The sequence below is a fragment of the Bidens hawaiensis genome, unplaced genomic scaffold, assembly GCF_021521415.1.
Source record: "Bidens hawaiensis isolate Kalapana, Puna unplaced genomic scaffold, B.hawaiensis_p1.1 tig00018131_1, whole genome shotgun sequence".
In the NCBI taxonomy this organism is placed as follows: Eukaryota; Viridiplantae; Streptophyta; class Magnoliopsida; order Asterales; family Asteraceae; genus Bidens; species Bidens hawaiensis.
In genome coordinates this window covers 271173-297531 of record NW_027492739.1, presented here as the reverse complement: position 1 = coordinate 297531, position 26359 = coordinate 271173, and the positions used below count along the sequence as shown (strand labels likewise).

The window sequence follows — 26359 nt, the reverse complement described above, 5'->3', positions numbered from 1 at the left end:
GAAATTTCTCGGCGTAATGGTCACCAAGGATGGTTTCAAGGTGAACCCAGAGAAGGTGGAGGCTATCCTCGACATGCCCTCACCATCCACCATGAAGGAAGTTCAAAGGCTGAATGGTAGATTGGTATCAATTAACAGGTTCCTATCAAACCATGCAAGCAAATCTACCCCATTCATTAACACATTGAGAAATTTCTTAAAGAAAAGCCAATTCAAGTGGACGCCTGAGGCCGAGCAAGCTTTCAGTGAGATAAAGGAATGTCTGATAAATCTGCCTGCGCTCACAGCTCCACTACCTGGTGAAACTTTAACGTTGTACCTGTCAACAGGAGAGCGCGCCATTGGCGCAGTATTATTGGTGGATCGCAAGGGAATCCAAACACCAATTTATTATGTAAGTCGGGTGCTGACAGATCCTGAGACGCGCTACACCATCATAGAAAAGTTAGTTTTATCACTAACGCATGCGTCGCGCAAGCTTCACAGATATTTCAATGGTCATCCTATTGAAGTCCCGACTGATTACAACATCCAGCAAGTCTTGCGACGTCCCGCGCTCTCAGGAAGGCTGACAAAATGGGCGCTGGAATTAGGGGAACACACGATCACCTATAAGACTCGTCCAGCAATCAAGGGACAAGTCTTAGCTGATTTCATCGCAGAAATCCCTGAAGGAAAAGTCGAAGAGGCTCAGCGCGAAGTAGACCCTCCGCAAGCCAATAATGAAGAAAACGTTTGGAGATTATTCACTGATGGAGCTTCAAACGACGAAGGATCCGGCACAGGCCTCAAACTGGTGGATCTAGAAAATCATGAGTATACTTACGCAATCAGGTTGGATTTCAAGAGCACCAACAATGAAGCTGAGTATGAAGCCCTGCTGGCTGGTTTGCGCATCGCGCATAAGTTCGGAGTTAAAAAGCTAGAGGCTCATGTAGATTCATACCTGGTAGCAGCACAAGTCAATGGCCTTTATGATGCCAAGGAGAACACAATGCCTCTGTATCTAGAGCAGGCGAAGAAACTCACCGAACAATTTGACTTTTTCAGAATCATACACATTCCGCGCAGTGAAAATAAGTCTGCCGAAGCGCTAAGCAAGATGGCATCAACCAGCTTTGATCATTTTGGCAAAGATGTCAGGGTGGAAGTAATGAGCAACCCGTCAGTGGGAGCGAAGTCTGTTCTTGTAATTCATACAACACCTTCATCATGGATAACTCCAATAATGGAATTCTTGAAGAAGGGAAAGGTACCAGACGATCGCGCACAGGAGACGTGAAAGGCAACTGTAGCACCTCGAGCACACGAAAGGTCTGACACATAACGCCTCCATCTCTGATGCATGTCAACACCAACCAACCACGTGCATTGACGATTCGTTTTAACCAAAGGGATGGAATTTCGCGCAACGCGCGTACAAGAAAAGAAAAAGAAAAGACAAGCCATATTAAAAAAGCAAACTATTAAGTCTAATATCTATCTTACCTCGCTCGCGCGAGACAAGACACACATTAGACTGGGGGCTTGAAGGGGTATGCACCCGCCTTAACATCGAGCAGGGCGGGTCACCCACAAGATATAGACAAGAGGCTTGAAATCAGGATGTCATGAAGACACAAAGCCAAAACCTATGCGCGTGGCGCATATCACATATGCTCACGCATCACATATGCTCACGCATATCACATCTGCGCGTGGCGCATATCACATATGCTCACGCATATCACATCTGCTCGTGGCGCATATCACATATGCTCACGCATATCACATATGCTCACGCATATCACATCAGCGCATGAAACATCTGCGCGTGGCGCATATCACATCTGCGCGTGAGAATAAAGAGACGACCTTGCGCATCCCCGGGATAGGCGCATAAAGGCCGCACGTAAGCGACACACAACAAATGAGACAATAGTCTAATCCAAATCAGGATAAGGACAACCATGATTGTACTCATCAGACAACCTTCCAGAAGGTATCTTTTAAAGAATAAAGAATGTGCTGATGTTGACAGCTGTCAATGAAGGGTGGACAACTCAGCAAGGCCCATGTGCCACCACGTGATGGCACATGAGTCAGGTGAAATACCTTGGTCAGAAAATAATCAATGAAAAAGCACCAGGTGTCCTAAGTACACGTGGCGCGAAGCAATAGGAGGAGGCCAAAAAGGCCCTAATTGGATCTGAGCCCAACCATTGGAAACCCTAATACTATAAATACCACACCACCTCCACAGTTGGAGGCAGACAAGAAAATATATTCCAAGTCTTTACTCATTTTCACATTCTTATCTTCTCCTACAATATCTTATTCTCACGCCGGAGGGTTACCCCAAAGAGGACCCCTCTGTCCCTTTCTGAGGGGTAAGCTCACGGTGCTGTTCGTTTTGTAGGTGGAAGAACTCGTATCTCGGAAAACCATCGGTGATATAGCACACTCGTACCCGAGGAACGTTGATCGTATACAAGTAAGTCGATCCACTCTTCTTCAATATTAAAACTAAATAAAATATGCCAGTGAGCAACACGTTATTATTGTATCTTCTTTGTCAGAACCTTAAATTCATTTGTTATATTATTCAACCAAATGGCACCACATGAATCACACACAAACAAACAAGAAACCTATTAACTAATGACTTGAAAGATATTGTTTATCTCAAAAGTCTTCGGAAGAATATGCTAAAAATTATAACTTGGAAACTCCCAGGCAGTTTCCAATCATTTATTTTTTTTTACTATTTATATTTCTTATAAAGTCTTCTGTTTGAACCTCCATAAACTAATCCGAAAAATGGCGCTCAAGGTTTTATCAGCTCTTGATGTTGCCAAGACACAATATTACCATTTTAAAGCGATCATAATCGCGGGTATGGGTTTGTTTACTGATAGTTACGATTTGTTTTGTATCCCTCTTATCATGAGAATGATAGGAAGGATATATTATCCTGAGATACATAAGAAGAAATGGTTTGAGGTTCCAACAGCCATTACCTCGACGATGATAGGGGTCGCGTTAATGGGGGCCGTGATTGGTCAACTTGTTTTTGGTCGGCTAGGTGATCTTGTGGGACGCCGTCGTGTGTATGGTATATCTCTGGTGATGATGGTGGTGGGGTCTATTGGATGTGGATTATCACTATCTAAATTGACATCAATGGTGTTTGTTAGCCTTGGGTTCTTTAGGTTCTTGCTTGGGATTGGAATAGGTGGGGATTACCCGTTATCGGCTACTATTATGGCGGAGTTCGCTAACAAGAGGACTCGTGGAGCGTTTATTGCGGGTGTGTTCTCAATGCAAGGGTTTGGGATACTTTTAAGTTCGCTTGTTTCCATGATAGTGTGCTCCATTTTTGAAGCTAGTGCCCATGAGAGCGGGCTAAAGAGGCCGTCCGACCTTGCACCATCAGAAGTCAATGCTCCGGTCCCGCCTGAGTCGGACTTGGCATGACGGCTCATTCTCATGTTTGGTGCAATTCCAGCATCTATTACTTACTATTGGCGGATGAAGATGCCTGAAACCGCACGGTAAGAACAACTCCTTAATTCATTCTATCTAGAAACTTTAACCACTAGTATGTTTGGATGGTTTTTGGAAAGATTTATAAAACTAGATAATTCTTTTGTGGTACAAGTGTATCATGAAACAACAAACACACATTCAAGATTTTATTAGGGTGGACAATGAATTACTTGGAGGTCAAGATCATAATTTCTTAACAGTTCATTTAATATATAGTTTAGATTGTTTGAAACTTTGAATAAGTTGTTACTTAAAATCATTTCAGTAATCTACTTATCTAAGTACAAAATTTTTATTTTAATTTTCCTTTGTCTTTATTTACTATGATTGTTGAAAACACAAACGTTACAAAATAATATATCTTACTGAAATACAAAAAGGAATTACCTAGTTCTACATCTTGTAATAATCAACCAAAACTTAACACTTTAAAAATTACAGATTCACGGCCTTGGTCGAGAAAAACACATTACAAGCAGCAAAAGATATAGGGAAAGTGATGGATGTACCACTCAGTACAATCCAAGAAGATGTCGAGATGATGGAGACTCCAAATACTCACGCTGCTTTGTCAAATACCTACCCTTTCTTCTCTAGGGAGTTTTTCCGAAGACATGGTCGTGATCTTATCGCGGCATCCATCAATTGGTTCCTAATCGATATTGTCTTCTACAGCCTCAACATATTCCAATATCATGCATTTAGCGGCTATATGAAACGGAAAGAAAACATTAATCTATACAAAGATGCAATGCAGCTCGCAAAATTCCAAGCATTCATTGCTATATGTGCAACGATCCCTGGATATGTTGTAACAGCTAACTTGATTGATTACATCGGGCGAGTCAAGATTCAGGCCGCCGGGTTCTTTTTCATGGCGGTAAGCTTGTTCTCAATCGCAAAAGTTAACAAGGGCGATTGGGGTTCCAAACAAGATTGTGGTTTCATTATTCTCTATGGACTTACTTTCTTTTTCTCAAATTTTGGGCCAAACACCACTACGTTCATAGTTCCAGCGGAGTTGTTCCCGGCTAGGTTTCGTGCAACTTGCCATGGGATTTCGGGTGCGATTGGAAAAGTAGGGGCTATAATCGGGTCAATTGGGTTTTTGTGGGCTTCTCGTGATCATCATGCGGCGTCGCATACGTTAGCGTTCATGGGCGTAGTTTGTGTTTTAGGGTTTTTCGTGACGTATTTTTTTACAAGAGAGACAATGGGTCGGTCATTGGAAGAGAATGAGAATGTTGATGAGTTAACCGGTGTTTGGTTCGTGAGATTTTGGCCTCATAAGGCTTGGGCTGAAAGAAATGATATTAACACTGGTGAAACGACGTCTCGTTATCATATGTAGATATTCTTATTGTTTAGATTACAACTTGTTTAGATTACAACCATAAATACTTTATAGGCATTAGAGGTGATGACTAGAGATAGATTGTTAGATGAAAGTTTAAGAAAAACAACCACGCGTGTATATTATATTTTATTCTATAGTTCGATATATTTAAAGCTAGAGATTGGTGTGTTCGTTATTGTAATGATTTCATTGAAACTAGCTAATGACTCAAGATAGAACACAAAAATCATTTCAAGCAATCAAGATCTAACCGCGGTAAACTATGAAACATGTTTTTCAAATCACATTTGGGGTTATTCATATTCTTGTATTTGCAAATAAGGCCAAATTTTAGTTGTGTAAGAGATAGAATAAGAGAATATAAGATTGGTTATCAATCAAAAACACCTTAATCATATATGATATTAGAAATAAGTATGATTTGGCAAAAGCTCAAGTAACCAAAACTTATTGGCCATTCGTACTGCGGCTGATCTTAATCATGATTTGGCAAGAATCTCTCTTCTAGCATGTCACACAGCCTTTTCTTATTCCATTTTGTATTGGAGGTTAATATGAAGTTAATCGAAGATGGTATTGACGAATAAGCCTAGTCTACAACCTCACTGTTTATTGTCGTTTTGTATTGGTAAATAAGACTTTATTCCCCACTAGTATTGAAAACTAAGACCATGTGTAGTGGTAAAACTCCACTCTAGCCGTTATTCAACACGTGACGTCCAAGTCAGCAATGAAGCTTTATACAAAATATGGTGTTGTTGTATAAAGTCCTAAAGTATTACTTAATTATTTTTTTCTATTTTTTTATTAACAAATTCGCAACTAAAAATGACAGCTATCTCATTTATAAGAAAAACAAATTCATCAACATTAATCACCTTATAATTTCTTCTAACTGTTTCAATATTATTGTTTCTGACCGTGTTAAAAAATTGGCATTATGTTTCAGTTTCAGTCCTTTAGCAAATAATTTGTTGTTCTTATCAAATAATCATATCATACAACCCATTATGCTTTTAATCAACCAGAGAATTTGAAAGATGATTGTGTACTTTGGTTGATAAGGGGTGACCAGGAATAGCAGGTCTTACGAATTCGTGAAAATCCAATCTCTGATAACGTCATGCATTTTATACGTGCGGCTAGTTTCAATGGCGTCATTCAATGTGAGAACCCGAGGCTCTACTAAATGCCTTAAGATCTGGCAATTTTATTTGGTTTACCGATTGATGGTATTGTATTGTGTGGCATTGAACGTATATGGTCAAACGAGGAAATTTTATCAAGTTTTTATGAATTGACCAGTGATGAAATGAGATCGAAAAGAATAAACTCGACTTTTATTCTAAACGCCACTAAGGCAACTTAACTTCTTGACATTCCTACCGATGCATGCACGAGCAAGAGCAATACTTTTAGTTGTAATAGGTGGAAGACTATTTTCCGAATCCGCCAACAATTGGAGCAGTGTTGTTCTTCCTATTTTGTACTGAATTCTTTGTAATGCCGTTGATATTAAGTTGATTGAGATTGGCGGTGTTATATTACCGTTGCAGCTTTTGGCTTGGGAAAGATTCCCCTCAATAAATAGTTGCATACTGAATTTAAATAACGGGCTTCTTGATTATCCGGGCTAGATGGGTCTGGGAAAATGGATTGGCTCGTACGTGGTTGTTGCGTTGAGGGCCCGGGTCGTATGGTTGGGCTATATCAATTACATATATTTACATCTTGGTTCAGCTATTTTTAATAGCACATCTTTAGATCTTGAAATGTCATGACATATTTGTTTCCTTTAGCATTTTCTTATAATTACTTCAAGACGTAACTAGACTCGTATTTATCAAACCCCAAAAAGTTTGCAACCTGTATTCTCATCATCTCATGTTAAATTTAATAAGTCATTAGGATTGTAAGCAGTTTTTTTAGAATCACATAACAAACCAGTCATCTTACTGGTTCATCAATTAAACTAGCTAGTTAGCCCGGTTGGATTAGATTTAGAAACAATCAGATGATGTTGTAAATAATATAAAATTAATACCGTTTATATATCTAGTTAAAAAAAATATGAAAATACTTTCTGTTTAGGTATGACTTTTTAAGTTTATTAAAACATATATAAGATATGGAATATGAACCATCAAATGAGTTTTTGAAGGAACGGAAATGAAAAATGAATACTGAAAATCTTGTCCGCCCAATAACCGATCGATAGGTTCAACAGGGAACGATTCAATAGGCTTAACCAGGCTGGTTCGCGGTCCAACCGTTTTGAAACTTATTCCATGATCGTATGCAAATAATAGTTTGAAGACTGTTTTAGTTGTTTAAAAAAATGTTAAGACATGCAATAAGTTACTAATTAGCTGGTCTAGGTTTCTAGATACATAAACCTCAAATGACTTTGTGGAGGATTGTAGGAAGGTTGGACTGTCAAGTATCGCCAAAAGGGATCTTTCTAAGAAAGAAAATTCGTGTGGTTTATAAGTCAAGGGTCCCAGTGACATTACATCAGTCCTTTTCTACGAAGTTGACTTTGAATTTTGTATTCTGGATACTTATGAGGACCAAGATGCAGCTATTATGATACAGACAAAAACAATAAATAATAATTTTCCAATTATATATATATATGAAGTTCTTTAGCAATTTCCTTCCCCATCTATAATCTATAATATATATAAACGAAAACATAAAATCCTATGTGTCGTGATGTGGTCGCTCCCCTATTTTTTGAAGTCACCAGATTTGCTTGATTTTTAAATGGAGGTTTTTCATGCATTTGACTCGAATTAATGTGTATGAGTCTTACCAAACCCAAATATTCCTTAAACGGGTTATAACATCTCATTAAATTAAAAATTATTCTCATCAAATTATTTATGTAAAAATCCTATAAAATAGGATATATACTAAAAATTAATATCTTATTTATTTTAAAAAAGATATATATTATTTAAATTAAAAACCAAGTGTTATAGTAAAAAAAATAAACGGGTCTTGGACTCATCAAACCATAAGTATATTATTAACTTTAATAAATATTATTTATAATTAAAAAACCAATTTTATGGTAAAAGAAATAAACGGGTCTTGGGTCTCATCAAAACCATATAGCTTTTAAACCGGGTTATAACATTTCATTTATTTGTAAAACAATTTATCATTAAACCATATAAGTATACTATTAATTTTCATACAATAAAAAATATAAATTCAAAAAATAAATAAATATTAAAACAAATAATATAAAACGGGGGATAAAAACTAGTGATATTATATTTGCCTAAATAATAAGTATTTTGTCATTTTAATATTATATATTTTTCTCATAACAAGTAAGCAAGATGTTGATACGATTATATGAATATTGGATATATATAACAATAACGAAACTATAATTTCATTTGTTTATTTAAGTAAAACAATTGAAAGCGCATGCATCACAACATACAAAAACAGATATCGAAGGGCATGTGGCCTAGCTAGTTGTATGAAGGTATTAGAGGCGTTGTTAGCGTTCTTGGGGCCTAAGAGAAATACCTACTCGGGTCATAGTATAAAAAATCTATTGTTATGATCATAATTAGTAAGATTGAACTCGTGTGTTGTGGTGAGACACGATCGGCATTAGCTTGCTTCGTTTCGCTTTGAAGACTAGATATATCAACCAAAGAGAAAAACGAAAAATAAATTCGTGATATGTCTATAAGGATAGTGACAGGTGTTTTAAATTGATAGAAAATCATACAAACGAATATAAGTGCTGGTTCTAAAATTACGAATGTTCTTCGGTCGTAATGGGCCCAACTATTTATAGCCCCATGACCTCTACATGTATCGTACCATTTGTTATCATACAATCAAAGGCAATTTCGCATCTCCCTTGTATAACTATTTTGAAAATTGGATTTTTATAATCTCATCTTTTTTAATTAATAATCTTACCTAAGAATATTCTTACAACTAGTTCAACCTTTTACAATATTATTTTCTTATTGGGGCTCCATTAAAAATAAGTTAACTCCATTAAGTTTTGTCTGAATTTCAAACTGATGTATTAAGACTTTTGATCGGAAAAACGAATACGTTTAGATTGATGTAAAACTTACCTCGAAATGATGATCGCAACAAATGGGGTGTTGATTTAGAATTAATGGGTGTCAAAACAAACGATAAACCCTGACATTGACATATTGAGGGTCTGTTTGGTATGGGGTAATGGAATAGACGACAGAATGGAATGGACGTGGTAATGGAATGGGTTATTACCATTCCAATTAAATGTTTGGTTACCACATGGGAATGTAATGAATCATCACTTTCTATTGTTGGTAGGTATGAAAAAAATATAAAAATAAAATTAAAATGGTAGTGAGTGGTGGTGGTGGCGGTGGGAGTGGTGGCGGTAACGGTGGAGGTGGTGGTGGCGGGTAACAGTGGAGGAGGTGGTGGGCAGCGGTGAAAGTGGGCGGCGTGTGTGATGTTGGGGCGATGATTGATGGATGCGGCGGCGGCTGGAGGTGGTGGGTGGCTGGCACTGATGGCGATGGTTTGTGGAGGTGGGTGGTGGCGGCGGTGGACGCCGATGGTGGTGATTGGTGGCAGTGGCGGCGGTGGTGGGCAGCGGTGACGGTGGGCGGCATGTGTGATGGTGGGGCGATGGTTGATATATATGCAGCGGGTGGCTGGCGGTGCTTGGTGGCTGGCACCGATGGCGATGGTTGGTGGAGGTGGTTGGTGGCGGCGATGGGCGGCAGTGGACGACGATGGTGGTGGCCGGTGGCAGTGTCAGCGGCGGTTGGTGGTGGTGGTGGGTGCTGATGTTGGGTAGTGGTGGTGTTGGGAGTAGAGATGGTCAAAAAAACCGGTTGGGAACCGGTTTGCCGGTTTAAACCGGAAACCGGTTTTTACGAAAACCGGTTTTTTAAAAACCGGTTTGACCGGTTTACAAACCGCCGGTTCGTATTTCGGTTACAAGTTTTAGAGCCAAAACCGGTTAACAAACCGGTTAATGAAAAAACCGGTTTTTTTTAATAACCGGTTATGGAAAAACCGGTTAACCGGTTTTTTTATAAACCGGTTTTTGACCGTTATGGAAAAACCGGTTAACCGGTTTCTCCATAACCGGTTAAAAACCGGTTTTTGACCGTTGTATAACGGCTATATGGCCGTTTTTTTTTTGACCGTTTTTTTTTTTTACCATTTTACCCCACAAACATCTATATATAGTTTAGGTTGGGTATTGGTTAGATCACACTCGATTATACAACTCCAAACGCTCTAAACGTTTATTTCATACGCGATTATTTTGTTATCTCACGCTCAATTATACCACATTACCACTCCATACGCTCTTATTTCGTAGTCGATTATCATGGCCTCCCAAAGTGCTGCTTCATCCGTCAACATGGGTGCCTCGAACACGGGAGAAACGGTCATTCGGGTCATCCCCACGAAACGAAACCAAGATGTTTGGCAACATTTCGACCTATGCGAAATGTCTAACGGTAGCAAAAAAGCTCGATGCAAACATTGTTTGAAGTTTTATGGCAAAGATGCAAACTCCACTTTAAAAGCGCATGTACAAAGGCCCTTTTGCAAGGCCTTGAAGGACGAATCGGGAAGTAGTTCGCAGCCGGAGATGACGAATCAAGGAGCGGTGTTTACGTACGACCTTGAAGCGGTACGTCAAAAGTTTTCAAACTTTGTGATTCAACAAACACTTCCTTTCAACCACTTCGACAACCCTCAATTCACGGAGATGATGCAAAAGTATGTTCAACCACGCTACCAACACGTAAGTCGTTCGACCCTTAGAAGAGATTGTCTTAAAGCATGGAAAAACGCTAAATCCGAACTAATTTCATACTTTTCAAACTTACAAACTGGTGTAAACTTAACAACGGATGTGTGGTCGGTACCTCATGGTTCGCCCGACTCATACATTTGTGTGACGGCTCATTGGGTTGACCCCGAGTCGTGGCAAATGATGAAACGAACCGTTGCGTTTCAATTGTTTGATTACCCGCACACGGGTAGAAAAATTTTTAAACTCTTGGATAAAGTCATTCGACAATACAAGATTGAACATAAAATCTTTTCAATTTTGTTTGATAACGCGTCCAACAATACGGCCGCGGTTGGCCATTTAAAATTAAAGTATAAACCTATTTGTGATGGAGCGTTTTTTCATAGCCGATGCATTGCACATATTATCAACTTGGCCGTGCAAGATGGGTTAAACGTGATCGAAACGCAAAGAAACAATTTTAAAAGAATGTTACGAGATGTTTTTAGCAACAATAAAACATTTTCAAGATACAAAAAATTTTGTGTAGAAGCTAATTGTCAATGGTTGGGGCCAAATTGGGATTGTCCAATAAGATGGAACTCGACTTGTGATATGTTTGAGAAAGCCATCCAACAAAAAGAATCATTAATTGCGTTTCATCAAATTTTGTCAAGTAGGGGTAAATGTGCACCGTACGATCCTAGAAAATGGTTATTGATTGAGATCGTTACGGAGGTCCTTCAAATTTTTAAATCTTGCACAACTAGTTTATCCGAGGGTTTACTATCCAACAAGCCCCATTGCTTTACCAAAAATTGCTGTCATGTGCACAAAGTTGAGTGAACTTCATTGTAGGGGTGCACCTTATTTTGATATGGGTGTAAAAATGAAAGAAAAATTTAGAAAATATTTTCAAGAACTACCCGCTGTTTTGACATGTGCTGCTGCGTTAAACCCTTGCATCAATGTTGGTGGTGTTGAAGCTTTAATAGAAAAAATTTGTGATGAGCTAGAGTTAAACGACGATCAAAACCCCTATTATAGCCAAACTTTAAAGAATGCTTTCAACACCACCTTGTCAAACATGTATGATGTTTACCTTACAAAATACGGGTCGTCTTCCCAAATTCATGACTCGTTAAGAGCTGTTGCCCAATCCCAATCCCAAACCGACCTTGAAATGGGGATGTACTACATGATTTGGGAAGACGCCGGTAAACGTCAAAAGGTAAACACCCCAAGCAGTGAACTTGGAAGGTATGGTGGTACCAACTTTGTGAAACACATGACTCCGGATGAATTTAGAAGTCTTGATTTGCTGGCTTGGTGGAGAGGTAAGGAGGATGAGTTTCCGATCCTCGCCGCCATGGCCAAAGATTTACTAACGGTCCAAGCTTCCACGGTAGCTTCGGAGTCTACTTTTTCTGTTTCTGGCATGGTTATATCGATTAGGAGGACTCGACTCACTCCACCAGCTATAGAGATGTCGATTTGCTACAAGGATTACTTGGACTCTTTAGATAGGGCACAACATCAACGCTCACTCGAGGGGGAAATGGAGTATGAGGCGGGCTTGTATGAAGACGAGGTCAATCAAGGACACACTCAACCAATGACCGATGAAGAAGCCGCGTACGACGATTACCTAAGGAATAGCTCGGGATCGGGTAGCGAAGAAAATTAGTTAAAGAAACAGCAAACATGGAGGCAAATAATGAGTAAGAAACAGCAAGTTGTTCATGTAATCGTGTCTAAGCATTCTTTAATGTTTGTATTTTTGAGTTACGAATATGCGATAACGATTTAATGTTTGTATTTTTAATGTAAAAACTATAAATGAAAGTTATGTGTTTTTAATCTTCCAAGCAAAGAACCCTAACAACGAAAGCAAAGAATGGATTCGGTCAGTCCGTTTTGCCTTGTAGTTACCGGTTTGCCTTGTAGTTACCGGTTTGTTTATACTGTGAAAAAATAATGGTTATTTAAAAAAAAAAAAAAAAAAACCGGTTAACCTAAAAACCGGTTATTAAAAAACCGGTTAATAAAAAAACCGGTTTATTAACCGGTTCTAACCGGTTTCTAAACCGGTCCTAACCGGTTAGACCGGTTAGGGTTTTGACATACAAAAACCGGTTATTAACCGGTCTGGTTATTAACCGAACCGGTTTTTTTCCGGGCCAAAAAACCGGTCCGGTTAATAACCGAACCGGTTTTTTTAAAAAAACCGATTTGTGCACCTCTAGTTGGGAGGGTGGTGGAGGTGATGTAGGGTGAAGGGTGGAATGGAATGAAAAAAACATGGGGTACGGATGAAATAAAATTGAGGTATTTTAGAGGGAATGGAATGGACTAAGTAATGGGTCATTCCATTCCTTTAGTCAACCAAACACACTATTTTCCATTCCCTCACAATGGATCATTCCATTCCGTCCTCCATTCCTACATACCAAACGTTACCTCAAAGATCTTGACATCATCAAACGTCTTATTGGCTTACCTAGCATCGGCTCAAGATTTTGACTAGGAAACTCCCAGGCAGTTTCCATTGACATGTATATTATTTATATCAATATATGCTTGCTATCTTATGTTTACTATCTAGTTAAGAAATGACACTAAAATGGCACTGAAAGTTTTATCGGCTCTAGATGTTGCCAAGACACAATATTACCACTTTAAAGCGATAATAATCGCAGGTATGGGTTTATTTACAGACAGTTACGATTTATTTTGCATCCCTTTCGTCATGAGGATGATAGGAAGGATATATTATCCTGAGATACATAGAACCGGGGACCAGACAAAATGGTTTGAGGTTCCTACCGTCATTACCTCTACTATGATTGGTGTCGCGTTAATGGGGGCCGTGATTAGTCAACTGTGATCGTGTGGGCCGTCGTTGTGTGTATGGAGTTTCTCTAGTGATGATGGTGGTGAGGTCTATTGGATGCGGATTATCACTCTCTAAATTGTCATCAATGGTGTTTGTGAGTCTTGGGTTCTTTCGGTTCTTGCTTGGGATCGGAATTGGAGGCGATTACCCTTTATCGGCCACTATTATGGAGGAGTTTGCCAATAAGCAGACTCGAGGAGCGTTTATTGCTGGTGTGTTCTCCATGCAAGGGTTCGGGATACTTTTGAGTTCGCTCATATCCATGATTGTGTTCAGCGTTTTTGAAGCTAATGCTGACGAGCTCAAGCTAACGAGGCCATCCGAACTTGCACCATCAACAAACATTTCCCGGGTCCCACCAGAGGCGGACTTGGCGTGGCGACTCATTCTCATGATTGGTGCAGTTCCAGCATCTATGACTTACTATTGGCGGATGAAGATGCTTGAAACGGCACGGTAATTTTCTTTTGGTGCTGCTAAACGTATCTCTTTTTACAACTGCCTCACAAGAGTACTTTTCAGTCACAAGTATATAGATCATTTTTGACATGAAAGTTTCTTTGAATACTGCTTCTACAGGTACACGGCATTGGTAGAGAAAAACACATTACAAGCAGCAAAAGACATAGGGAAAGTGATGAATGTACCACTAAGTACAATCCAGGAAGATGTAGAGATGAACACACCCAACACTCGCACATCTTTCTCAAACACCTACCCTTTTTTCTCACGTGAATTTTTCAGACGACATGGTCGTGATCTCATCGCGGCATCCATAAATTGGTTTCTCATCGATATCGTCTTCTACAGTCTCAACATGTTCCAATATCATGTATTTGGAGGCCACATGACTCCGAAGAGCCACATGAATATATACAAAGATGCATTGCAAATAGCGAAATTCCAAGCACTCGTTGCAATATGTGCAACGATCCCTGGATTTCTTACAAAAGTTTCATTGTTGCTTAAAAGTGGGCTTATTCAGATTTCTTAATAAACTAATCCTCACCAAAAGAAACTACAATTTATATTGTTAACTTGTTTCTCTATTAGAATCTATTGGTCTTTAAATATTGACCATAAGCATGTAAATTTCCTAAAGGTTTCTAAGGTCAGTGGGAGCAGTAGAAGTACAAGAGCCGGGGGGAAGAGAGTTATAAAATTTTACTCCAAATTTAGCTCCAATTACACCTCTTGTACACCATACTGCACCAACTCTTACACACTTAGAATCCTGAAAATGATAGCAACCTAACCAAGAGCTAATCCATAAAGCCGAGACTTTTAAAATTACCCAATAATCAACTCAAGAGGCCATCTAGGTTTTAAAACCTACTAACACTGATGATTATGTAACCTCCCTAACTAAAGTTGAAATGGATGTTGGAAAGTTTAATGATCCTACCCCTTATAAACCATTAGCATCAATCATAATTGACTCCATAAATCAGGCTAACATTTTGAGGTTGAATCACCTAAGAGTGTTCATAACTAAACTAAATTCCAGTACGAAACGTTAAGACAGTAAGAAGCACGATTGATTATTAAAGGTTATATTTAAGGATAAACCAATTATCAAAGAATTTTCTTACCTATATTACAAAAGATTTATTTAAGGATCATTATTGTTCTAGTAGCTTACAATAGTTAAGAGCTACATTAGATGAACATTAAAACAACTTTTCCTAACAATCGACTTACATATTTATATGTTCATAAAACAGCCTAAAAGTTATAAACTGAAGGTCAAAGAACATTTAGTTTATAAGTCAATAAAATCCATATATGGGTTAATGCAAACATCAAAATATGATGAAATATTTATACAATTATTTTCATCAAAAACAAGTGGATTAATGTACCTACTTCAAGATGAGTGGGAGCAACTAAAAACATACTTGTCCTTATATAGATGACATTCTTCTGACAAGTATATGTTACATGAGTCAAAGCATTTTCACACATACTTTGATATTATAGATCTCAGAGATATTCCTTACACATGTAATAAACAGTATTGCTCTACTTTAGAGGATAATGGGAACACATAGATTATTTCCTTATGCTTCATTAAGTAGAAGCCTTATATAAGTTCAAGTCTATACCCGTTTAGATATTACTCAAAATTGCAACACGCTAGATATGTCTAGATTAATGTGAAGCATCTAAAAGAGTACTAAGATATCTTTAAAAGAAACGAAAGACTTAATTTAAAAGAAGAAGTGAGAATTCAAACCGGTAGATTACTTTAAACTTTGTCATATTCAAAGATAAGAAAATGTAATTTTCGGGATATATTCTTATGTCAGTAGACAAATCTATCTCATGGAGGAGTCATAATGAACCGATAACAACAACCTAAGTCATAACGACCTAATATGTTGATTAATTACAACGTTGTTGTCAATAAAAATTGTTGAACATTTATTAGTGGACTCATAAGTTTTTATTAAACTCCATATAAATTATATATTGAAGACTTATTGTGATAAAGTCAGCTACCATGTTTTCTCAAACAGTAACAGTTTGAGAGGTGCTACATTAAATTTTGATATGAAATTAATTATCCGTTTATGAACGAATTGAGGAATCTAAATTTTCGTATCGAATGCATTCATGATATACTTAAGGATCCGATAAATAAAAGTCTCACCCATAAATATTATGAAAGCGCTTATAATAATGACTGGTTATTGATGACTATGCACAACGTACTGCATATCATACTATGAATGATTAACTATTAAATTTCCTCATCAGTTTTGATTTGTATGTCTCTTAATATGTTCTGCATGCATAATGACATATATACGAATTATTATACAAATCAAACGTTCTGAAGGGCTTACTTGAAAATTTTGATCATAACTACTTAGGTTTTAAATAAGGGCTGAAGTATGATTAATGAGGGTCTTGAGCTGATGTTCAATTCAATGACTGTATTTCTCTGCTCCAGTTTAAGTTTAAAGCTAAAATGAGTGTTAACTCCTGATCATGCTTATCTAATACTCATAATAAATGATTACTCGGTCAGTGGGAGAATGTAAGAATAACATATAATAATATATATTTAAATATGACCATTATAATCATTTATATTATAATAGATCAAAATATTAAATATACCTTATATATTAGTTTGGTAATTGTTGATGGGCCATATTACCTATAATTAACTAATAAAGGGTTTCCCCTTGGGTGTATATATAGAGAGAATAAATTAACATCATAACCTAATCACACACACATAACAATTTTGTGTGCCTCCTCTCTCATAAAACCGGGTTCCTCTCAAGAACCTAGGGGTGTTCAAAAAGCTCGTGGCTCGCTCGAAAAAGCTCGGCTCGAAAAAGCTCGATTCTAAATGAGCTCGGCTTGACTCGGCTTGATTTCTGAACGAGCCGAGCTCGAGCCAGGGTCAGCTCGGCTCATGGCTCGGTTTTGGCTCGACTCGTGAGCTCGGCTCGTTGGCTCGTTTAGATTAAACCTTAAATTAATATCTATATATAGTAATATCATACTTATGCGTATATTATGTCACTCGATACCTAAAACCTTATAAAAGAATAACGAAAATAAAACATATAAAGTTCTAATTATTAATTTTTTATAATATGTATGTTAAAATTATATTTTTTTTATCTTTTATATATCCAAATTTGTAAAATAAGAAATTAAAAAATTCAAAAATAAAAAAATTCGAAAAAATTAAAGAAGACCGGCTCGACGAGCTCGAGCTCGGCTTGAGCTTTAAACGAGCCGAGCTCGAGCTCGATTTTCAGCTCGATAAAGAAAACGAGCCGAGCTCGAGCCAGCTCGATTAAGTTCGAGCTCGAGCTCGAGCTCGAGCACACTCTGGCTCGGCTTGACTCGGCTCGTTTACAGCCCTACAAGAACCCTAACACCATCCTTATGTATACATCCTAAAGGGAAACTCGACCAAGATGACAAACATGTCAACTATCTCATACTCTGCTGTGATTATTATTCTCCATGCTGTAACAGGTTCATAAGTTTAATATTTTTCATGTTTTATATTACTTATATGAAGAACTGACCAACAATTAAAACTCAGACCAACTCTCCGACCAATCTCCGATCTCCGGAGCATTCAAGGCATGTCGGTTACAAACGTGCATTCAAAGGCGACCTCATGTTATGCCCACGTAACCGTTACAATCTTCAGTTGCTCCCTTCAATTTCAATTGTTCTCAGCTTCAGTTCTCGCGTCTCCTCTTCCTAAAAAACCTAAAGTTGTTTGCCTACTCAACGTCCCAACCTACAGACATACTTATCCTCTTCTTCGTTTGGCTGTTCCCTTGGGCATCATCAATCTCTCTCATCCTCTGGCAATTCTTTTTATTTTTACTTCCCCAAGTTTCTAGGTTTCTGTTTGTTCAATTGTAAATCCTTTCAATTCAAGTTCAATGATAGGTTTCAGTGAACCCCTAATCATCAATTTTGCCTGCACAAATTTGTAATGATTTTGCCTGCACAAACCCTTATTCAAGTTTTGTTGTTGTTTATGTTAAAGTGATTTTTAAATATTTGTGGAACTGATGTTGATTTTTACATTTTTTAGACATGCAAACACCTTTTATTATCTTCCGTGTCACCTGAAGTAAGTATTTTTTTTACGAAATTTGTTGAATTTGCAGCTGTAAATTAGGGTTTTCGTGGATTACTTTTGGAAGGTGGGGATTTAGGGGTTAATTGGATTGTTGTTTGGTAAATTATGTTATTCTGAAAATGCAGGTTTTGATTCCGATCCTTTCGTGGTGGTGAAGTCGTTGTGGCATTTGTCTTTTGTCGGTTTGGTTGTGAGCCTGCAATGATGATGAGGATCGTTTATCGTTGTCGGGTTTCGACTTTGAATCTTGGGAGCAGTGGAGTCGTCGTGGCAGTTGGCTTTGTGATTGCCGACTGTGGTGGTGGCCCTCGGCTGTTGTGGTCGCTGATTGTGACATACCGTTGAGTGGGTTGTGATTGTGACTCGGTGTTGCTGTAGGCTTTGTTGTTACCGGCTATGATGCTCATGCATGTGACCCTACGATGATGATCGTCTATCGTTGTTGGGTTCCGATACGTTGCTTCCAAGGCGGCGTTGATGATGGTATGTTTCATATGTTTAACGCTATGATGATAGTTTATTATACGAGCCTCATTAATGTTGGCTTTATTATATGTACTTATTTTTTTTCTGTTGTTGGTTCAGTAACGATGCCCGTATGCTCAGTCGAGAGATTCTTATTAGTTCACATTTGGTCGATTAGTTTTCCCTACGAGCTGGCTTTTTGTTCAGTTTAGAGAACTTTTGTTTGGACTTTGTTTGAATAAGTCGACTAAGACTCTTTTTAGTCACCATTGCCACTAACTGTATAATTAATTAATAGGTACTATCCTTAGAGTAACTTGGCTATTGAATATCCAAATTAGAAGTATTAGCCTTAAGTTAACTAGGGTATACGTTATACTTTGCTCATAGCCAGTATTACAAATTTCAAAAAAATTTACATAAAAGTTATGTGCATGTTATCTTCATGTTGGATGGGGTTTAGGGGTTGGTTTTAAATTGCATTTTATTTGACCTGCTAATTTTTTGTTGACATGCTAATATAATTTCAGAAAGTGTACCGAAGTTGCTGCATTCAAATATTCACAACAATAGCTGGACCATTGAACGGGTCGCATTCGTGTGTTAGCGAGATGTATATATTGAACCTATTAATAGTAGCAGCGTGTATCAAGGTCAAATGATCCGCACGAGCTCAGGTAATATGTTATATGATTACTAAATATTTATACCGTAGTACCGTGACATCCGATTCTATAAAGTCTAATTATTCATCATGGTGATCATGCGCTCTTACTTGTATGGGTCTCTGTTTGCAAATATAATATGTTCCATCTTATCAAAGACTTAGATAAAACATGTGGAAGACAAGTTTCATAAGCTCATGAAACAAAGTAGAAAGTCGCCACCAGACGAAACTGAAACCGCTGGAATCCCCAACACCCTCTTAGATCTCGAGCTTGCGGATCATGTTATAGCTATACAGAACCAGCTTTCTTAAGCTTGCACCTTCCTAATGATTATCCCCTCTTTGTACAACTCATGTATCATGTTGCAAAAGTATATTTGCATAACAGAATGCTATTGATATAAAACCTGTACAAATTCTTGTAGTGGTTACAGCTTCAACGAATTGCTAGTTTTTACGTCTTTAATGTTTCAACGCAAGGGAGTTCTGTTTCAGTGTTGGAGATTTGTTTACATCATAATTAGCCGTAATAAGAATTTAAATTTGTACATCATATAATCATGTTTAGAAAATGTGATCTTCTGTCAATATATTTTATACATCTTCGTCATTAAAACTTATAATTAATTCTTACTTTATAGGGTGTACTCTTCAGTAACACTCTTGTCTCTCCCGCTATTTAAGTCTGTTACTTGTCATTTTGTAATGCCTCAAATAAAAACTTTTTGTTTCTGCAGGTTAAGTACCAATCAATTTATAGACCATTTATCCAATATATATGCATACGTCAATACATGTGCACAATCAAATCATGTGTGCCAACCACGTTTTCCTTTTTACAGTTTGTTGACTGAAAACTTTGTGGCTTTAGTTTGAGCATTTGTTTCATCTTAAACTTCAACTCTAACTACTCACTAATTAACACACATTTAATCATTTATGTTGATTAAAATCACATAACCCATAAATTTACTTTATTAACAAATATTTCACAAAACATGATGAGTGGTGCGCACCCCCACATAAAAAAAACCATCAATCCAACAAATCATATGCATATGAGGCAACGTGCTTGCACTGATAACCCATGACACACCACACCAAACTCTACAAACCAATACGAGGGGATATTTGCGTAAACCCGCAGCAACGCGCAGACACTTATGCTAGTATATATAATTTGGATATGAGGCTGCTTGCTGGTTGTTGCAGTGTGTTGGTTACTACAAATATTAATTTTATTTAAAAAAATGAAAACCAAATATGTGGAAGCTTTGTTTTTTGAATAATCAAAGAACTGTTGTTTTTTAAAAAATTTACAACTATCTTTTCTATATTTTTATAACAAATAAGCATTGCTTTATGTACCATTATAAACCAGTTTTTGAAGAAGTGTTGCTTTTGGGTATCATTTTACACCGGATTTTTAAACTGTTTTAAATATCTATTGCAACGCAAGGTTTAATACAGTTTTGAAACCGTTATGAATTAAAACACTATTTAACCATTTAAAATTAACTTTTTCTGTACTAATGTGTGTGTGCGTGCACACACACAACAGAAGGGTAGTAATATTAAAACCGAGGGAGTTGTGATCAATGTTTTATAAACTGACATACTTGATTAGGGTTAAAAAAATAATATAACCAGTTGGATTGAATAGTTCAACATGTAATTTTATATAAAAATTAAAACGTAAGTTTTTGATCTAAAGGAAAACTATAAAATGAAAAAAAATGTTACAAACGTCTAGCAAATATTATTAAAAGAACTCAATGTAGGGAAGGGTTAGAAGAGGGTGGTAGGTTTAATCTAACCCATATTAAAGGTGATGAATTATGAAGAAAACGATAGGTCTGCCTAATATTAGGGGGATTCTTCCACCAACTGTGAATGCGTCTATTAAATAAACATACAAGCCAATACTGACCGAAATAGATACATGCATTAATATTTAGTCACAAATACTATATAAAATAGTATTATTTTAAGGGTTATTGGGTCTTTTCATCACTCGGACAGGTCGTGGAATTTAATTCCTGTTAGGCAATCGTGTCAGGTTCATGGAGGAATACACAAATAATGTTCAGTTGTATGAAGTTTGCTACTGGTAACGGCAGGAATTTCATGTTTTGGCTCGATTTATGGATTGTTGGGGAGCCGTTAAAAAATCGGTTTCGTATTCTTTTTTCTCTCAAGATCGACATAAAATGTGTTTTGTGGCGTATGTAATGAGAGATGTGTGCGGGGTGTGAAGCTAGGTAAGATAGTCGGCTGTGGTGGAAGCGTTCAACGAGCTTAAACAACTGTTGATTTTATGTGAGCCGATTATACTTTGGGTTTGGATTGTTTATGCGACGGTTTAACAGTTCAGATGTCTACTCGGATAAAAGCTTGAAGAACATTTTGGCTGAACATTCCAATTCGATCACTGAATACTCATTCGTTTGGAATGGTTGGGTCCAGAAAATAGTTTGTATTTTAGCTTGGAAGGCGCCATTAGAATTAGAACGGTTGCCGCCCTTGTTGGGTAAAACAAACATTAATATTCATTTGGAGTGGTGTCCAGTATGTGATGACGGGACACCCAAATCACTATGAAGGCCAAATTGAAACACACTCAACGGTCAAGAACATGCAACTAGACCCATGTGCAACTAAACCCATGACTTATTCCATCATTTTTATGCAATTCAAACCCCGTCTTGAACCCAAAGTTAGTTTTCTTGTGAAAAGACCTTATATCTTGCAATTTGTGAAACTGATAAACTCATTCAAAGTCACATAATCCACAATATGGAGCCCCAATTAAATTGCATAACCAACTTCTATTCATCAAAGTTGAGGCATACAATTACTGACTTCGTAATCTAGATGCTCATATCATCAAAGTTCCTTCAAGATATTTTTGCATACTTATACATATATAATTAGTCAATTATTATTATTATAAGGTATGAGGGTGGGTTTTGTTGTTAAATCTTACAAATTGATGAGTTGCATCAGTTGGTTTTAATAGTTAAAATCCAAAGCTTCATGGGGCAAATTGTAGGAAACCAGAAAGCAATTCTTCTTTTTACTGGTTTGTGGATTGCACGAAACAAAAACCAAAATTTACAAACCCCAAAATACCGAATCTTAAAATGATGTCGAATTACCGAAAACGTAGAGCTAGCAAGAGGGGAACTGCCCGGGTGGTTGTAGACTTGTAGTAGGTTGCACGTGGTGGTGCGGCGGTGTAAAGGAAGGGTGGCGAGTTGGAAAGGACGGATCTAAGGCTTAAGTACCCCGCCGATTAAAGCGGGTTTGGGGCATTTTTTTGCACTAAACTCAATTTTATATATGGACTTAGATTGAAGGGAAAACCTGTCTTTTTACGCTTAAACATAATAATTAAAATGCCCATCACATGGTGATATCTGCGTTTATGCCACCACAAACATCGATTCCTGCAAAAATGACTTCCACCACACCCGTGATTTTTGCACTAAACTCAACTATATATATGGACTTAGATTGTATTATGGGCCAAGATTGAAATAGGAACCGAAGTTGTCAAAGTGATATTTTATGAGGGTGTTTGGCTAAGCTTTTGGAATTTGCTTATTTACTTATTTGTTTTATGAAAAACAGAGGAACAGTTTATCTACATCTTACCCTCTTTAAATTATGCTAATAGCTATGATATTGATGGAGTTTTCTTACTTTGTATGATTAATTGATTGATATGTTGAAACTTGTACATTACCGGTAGGCGGCGGGAGATCTAGCATATGTTGAGGAGTAGCACGCACGCCATCCTTCAACTTTCTTGGCAAAGTACATTTTTTGTGAAAAATTTTAATATTATGTTGAGGGGTTCCTAAACAATTTTTTTTTTGTTTTGGCTTGCATTGTTTCTGCATTTTTTCGATAGATACGCCACCGAATTCATTAGTGAATATACATTAATGAATTAACAGGTTTTCGATGAGCCAATACAATAGGTTTAAAATCAACGTGATACAAGTCATAAATAAAATTTAAATTCAGTCAACACATATATTTGAAACAAAAATAAAAAGAAACATAAAATATCAACGTGACTCGGTCGTACGAACATGAAGGGCTTGGAGAATTCTTAAAATATCAATAGGCGTGCCTAATTTTGGGGGCTTAATTGTTTTAGGCATAGTGAATGCTAGTATATTGCATGTGGTTGGTCCCGTGCCAATTCTTGAGTGTACTCCGAATTACATTTGTAGCTTTTTTTTAGGAAAATTTGTGGCTTACTTAAAGGCTGAAAATAAGAACACATCACCATCCCATCCATTATAAACATAAACAAATACCCATGGCTTTACTTGTATACTTTGTCATTTTCTTTATATGTTTCATTCTTGTTTCGACTTTAATGATCATATATACACATAAAACAAAGAGAACTGTCATTCCTACAAATTGGCCTATTCTTGGTATGATGCCAGGGATTCTTATAAACGCTCATCTATTCAATGATTATGTTACAGAAGTTATGATACAAAGCCGTGGTACATTCATGTTCAAAGGCCCTTGGTTAAGCAAGATGGACTTAATGCTTACCACTGATCCTTTAGACGTCCATCACATTCTAAGCAAACACTTCAGCAACTATCCCAAAGGTGAGAAATTTCGTAAGATCTTTGATATCCTAGGCGATGGAATCCTGAATTCTGATGGTAAGACATGGGAGATCCACCACAAAGTCATTTTTTACGTACTTAAGAACGCAAGATTTCAGAGTACGATGGAAACAATAACTTGGGACAAAGTGCTAAATGGGCTTCTGCCTATACTTGAATCTATTTGTGAACGTGGCACTGAGATCGATTTGCAGGATATATTTCAAAGGTTTACTTTTGACAACGTATGCAAACTACTATTTGATAGTGACCCAGAAAGCTTATCTCTTGATTTTCCTTACAATCCGTGTTTGAAAGCCTTAATGGATGCTGAAGAAGCTATTCTGCTTAGACATGTTACGCCCCCATGGCTTTGGAAATTGCAACAAGCTCTTAGAGTGGGGAAGGAGAAGAAGTTGAGCGATGCATGGAGAAACCTTGATGAATTCATATACAAGAACATGGCTAATAAACAAAAGGAGTACAATAACATGAACCATGACGAAACATTCGTATTTTTCACAGCGATTGTGAGAGAGCTTAAAGATCAAATCGGCGCCTCTACGGAACACACAAAATTTCTAAGAGACATCTTTTTTAATCTGATGGCTGCAGGAAAAGATACCATTGGTAGTGCTCTATCTTGGTTCTTTTATCTGCTTGCGAGAAACCCAATCGTCCAAGATAAAATTCTAGAAGAGATCTATATACATTTGGATGTTAATGCAGGTAAAAGATGGAACATGAAAGAGTTAGACATAATGGTTTACATGCATGGAGCTTTATGTGAATCCTTAAGGTTATATCCTCCAATCCCTTTAAACAACAAATCTCCAATACAACCAGAAATCCTTCCAAGTGGCAACAAAGTTGATCAAAACACGAACATTATTCTCTGTTTCTATTCTATGGGAAGGATGAAATCGATATGGGGGGAAGATTGTATGGACTTTAAGCCTGAAAGGTGGATTTCTAACACCGGAGGAGTCAAACATGAGCCATCATACAAGTTCCCTACGTTTAACGCAGGACCAAGAGCTTGTTTAGGTAAGAATATAGCGTTGTGCGAGATGAAGATAGTGGCAACCACAATAATTTACCATTACCACACTCAGTTAGTGGAAGGTCATCATGTAGTTCCAGCAGATTCAATGGTACTTATGATGAAGCATGGTCTTAAGGTCCGATTAAGTAAAAGAAGTGATTAAACTAAACTGAGTTAAATACCGGCTTAGAATAATTTTATTGTATACTGCTTGCTATTTGAACTAAATATTTTATAACCACGATGCATACTAGGGTTCGTATAATTATATTGTTTACTACTTGCTATTGTATTTATATCATTAATGCATATTTATATCATCAATGCAATCCAGGTTTTTAAGTGAGAACAATAAGGTGTTCTTATAATTAAAGAAAAAAATTATGATTATAGATATCTATGTATACTTAACTAGTTTTATGCTCGTGTATTACACGGTAATTGATAAAAATTTTAAATTTTAACCATTAAGTGAAATACAGTCAAGAAAAATGATCATGCATACTAGATTCGTATAATTATATTGGGTACTACTTGCTATCATCAATGCAATCCAGGTGTTGAAGTGAGAACAATAAGGTGTTATTGTAATTAAAAAAGAATATGAATATACGTATGTATACTAAACTTGGCGGTAACATATGGTAAAGTTTTAAGACACTGATTATATGTTATCTATATGTACATTAATACCATTCTTTACGGGTAAAGGGGAACAATGCCCCTTCTTACTTTAAGCCCTTTGTTCCAATTCCGAGTGTACTAATTTGCGTTGTTCCGCTAGTTTCTCATTACTCTTTACATTCTCCTTATCCACTTTTTAACCCGTCCTTTAAGCTATTTAAGCTTTGTAGCCAGATCCGAATCGGCTACAAATTAGCAACCATTACGAATAAGCATTTAGCACAATAAATTCTCAATGGACTCTTTCCGACTGGTCCCTTATTAAGGATCATTATAATAATATAAAATAATTGTTACAAATTAAAAATTCAAATTTATATTTAGATAGGATCAAGTTTGTTATTGACCATAGCGATTGTGGATAATTTCATTTCTAATTATCTAATTTCTCATCTTATTTATCCTAACAACTCATGGGTCATGGGTCAAGATAATTTTGACAAATGAGTTATAATTTCGTTTCTAATTATCTAATTTCTCATCTTATTTATCCTAACAATCCATGGGTCATGAGTCAAGATAATTTTGACAAATGAGTTATAATTTCATTTCTAATTATTTAATTTCTCATCTTATTTATCCTAACAATCCATGGATCATGGGTCAAGATAATTTTGACAAATGGATTATCATTTCATTTCTAATTATCTAAT

At 37.0% G+C, this 26359-nt stretch overlaps 3 pseudogenes across 1 annotated transcript; all 3 read left to right on the top strand.

The window, feature by feature from the left end:
• The first annotated feature begins 2799 nt into the window (after positions 1-2799).
• On the top strand, positions 2800-4897 carry LOC143555444 (putative inorganic phosphate transporter 1-9; annotated as a pseudogene). Its single transcript, XR_013139203.1, has 2 exons — positions 2800-3533; positions 3970-4897. The product of XR_013139203.1 is annotated as a putative inorganic phosphate transporter 1-9 (transcript).
• An 8405-nt stretch (positions 4898-13302) lies between these two features.
• On the top strand, positions 13303-14569 carry LOC143555433 (putative inorganic phosphate transporter 1-9 pseudogene; annotated as a pseudogene).
• Positions 14570-23655: 9086 nt separating this feature from the next.
• On the top strand, positions 23656-25185 carry LOC143555422 (alkane hydroxylase MAH1 pseudogene; annotated as a pseudogene).
• The last annotated feature ends 1174 nt before the right edge of the window (positions 25186-26359 follow it).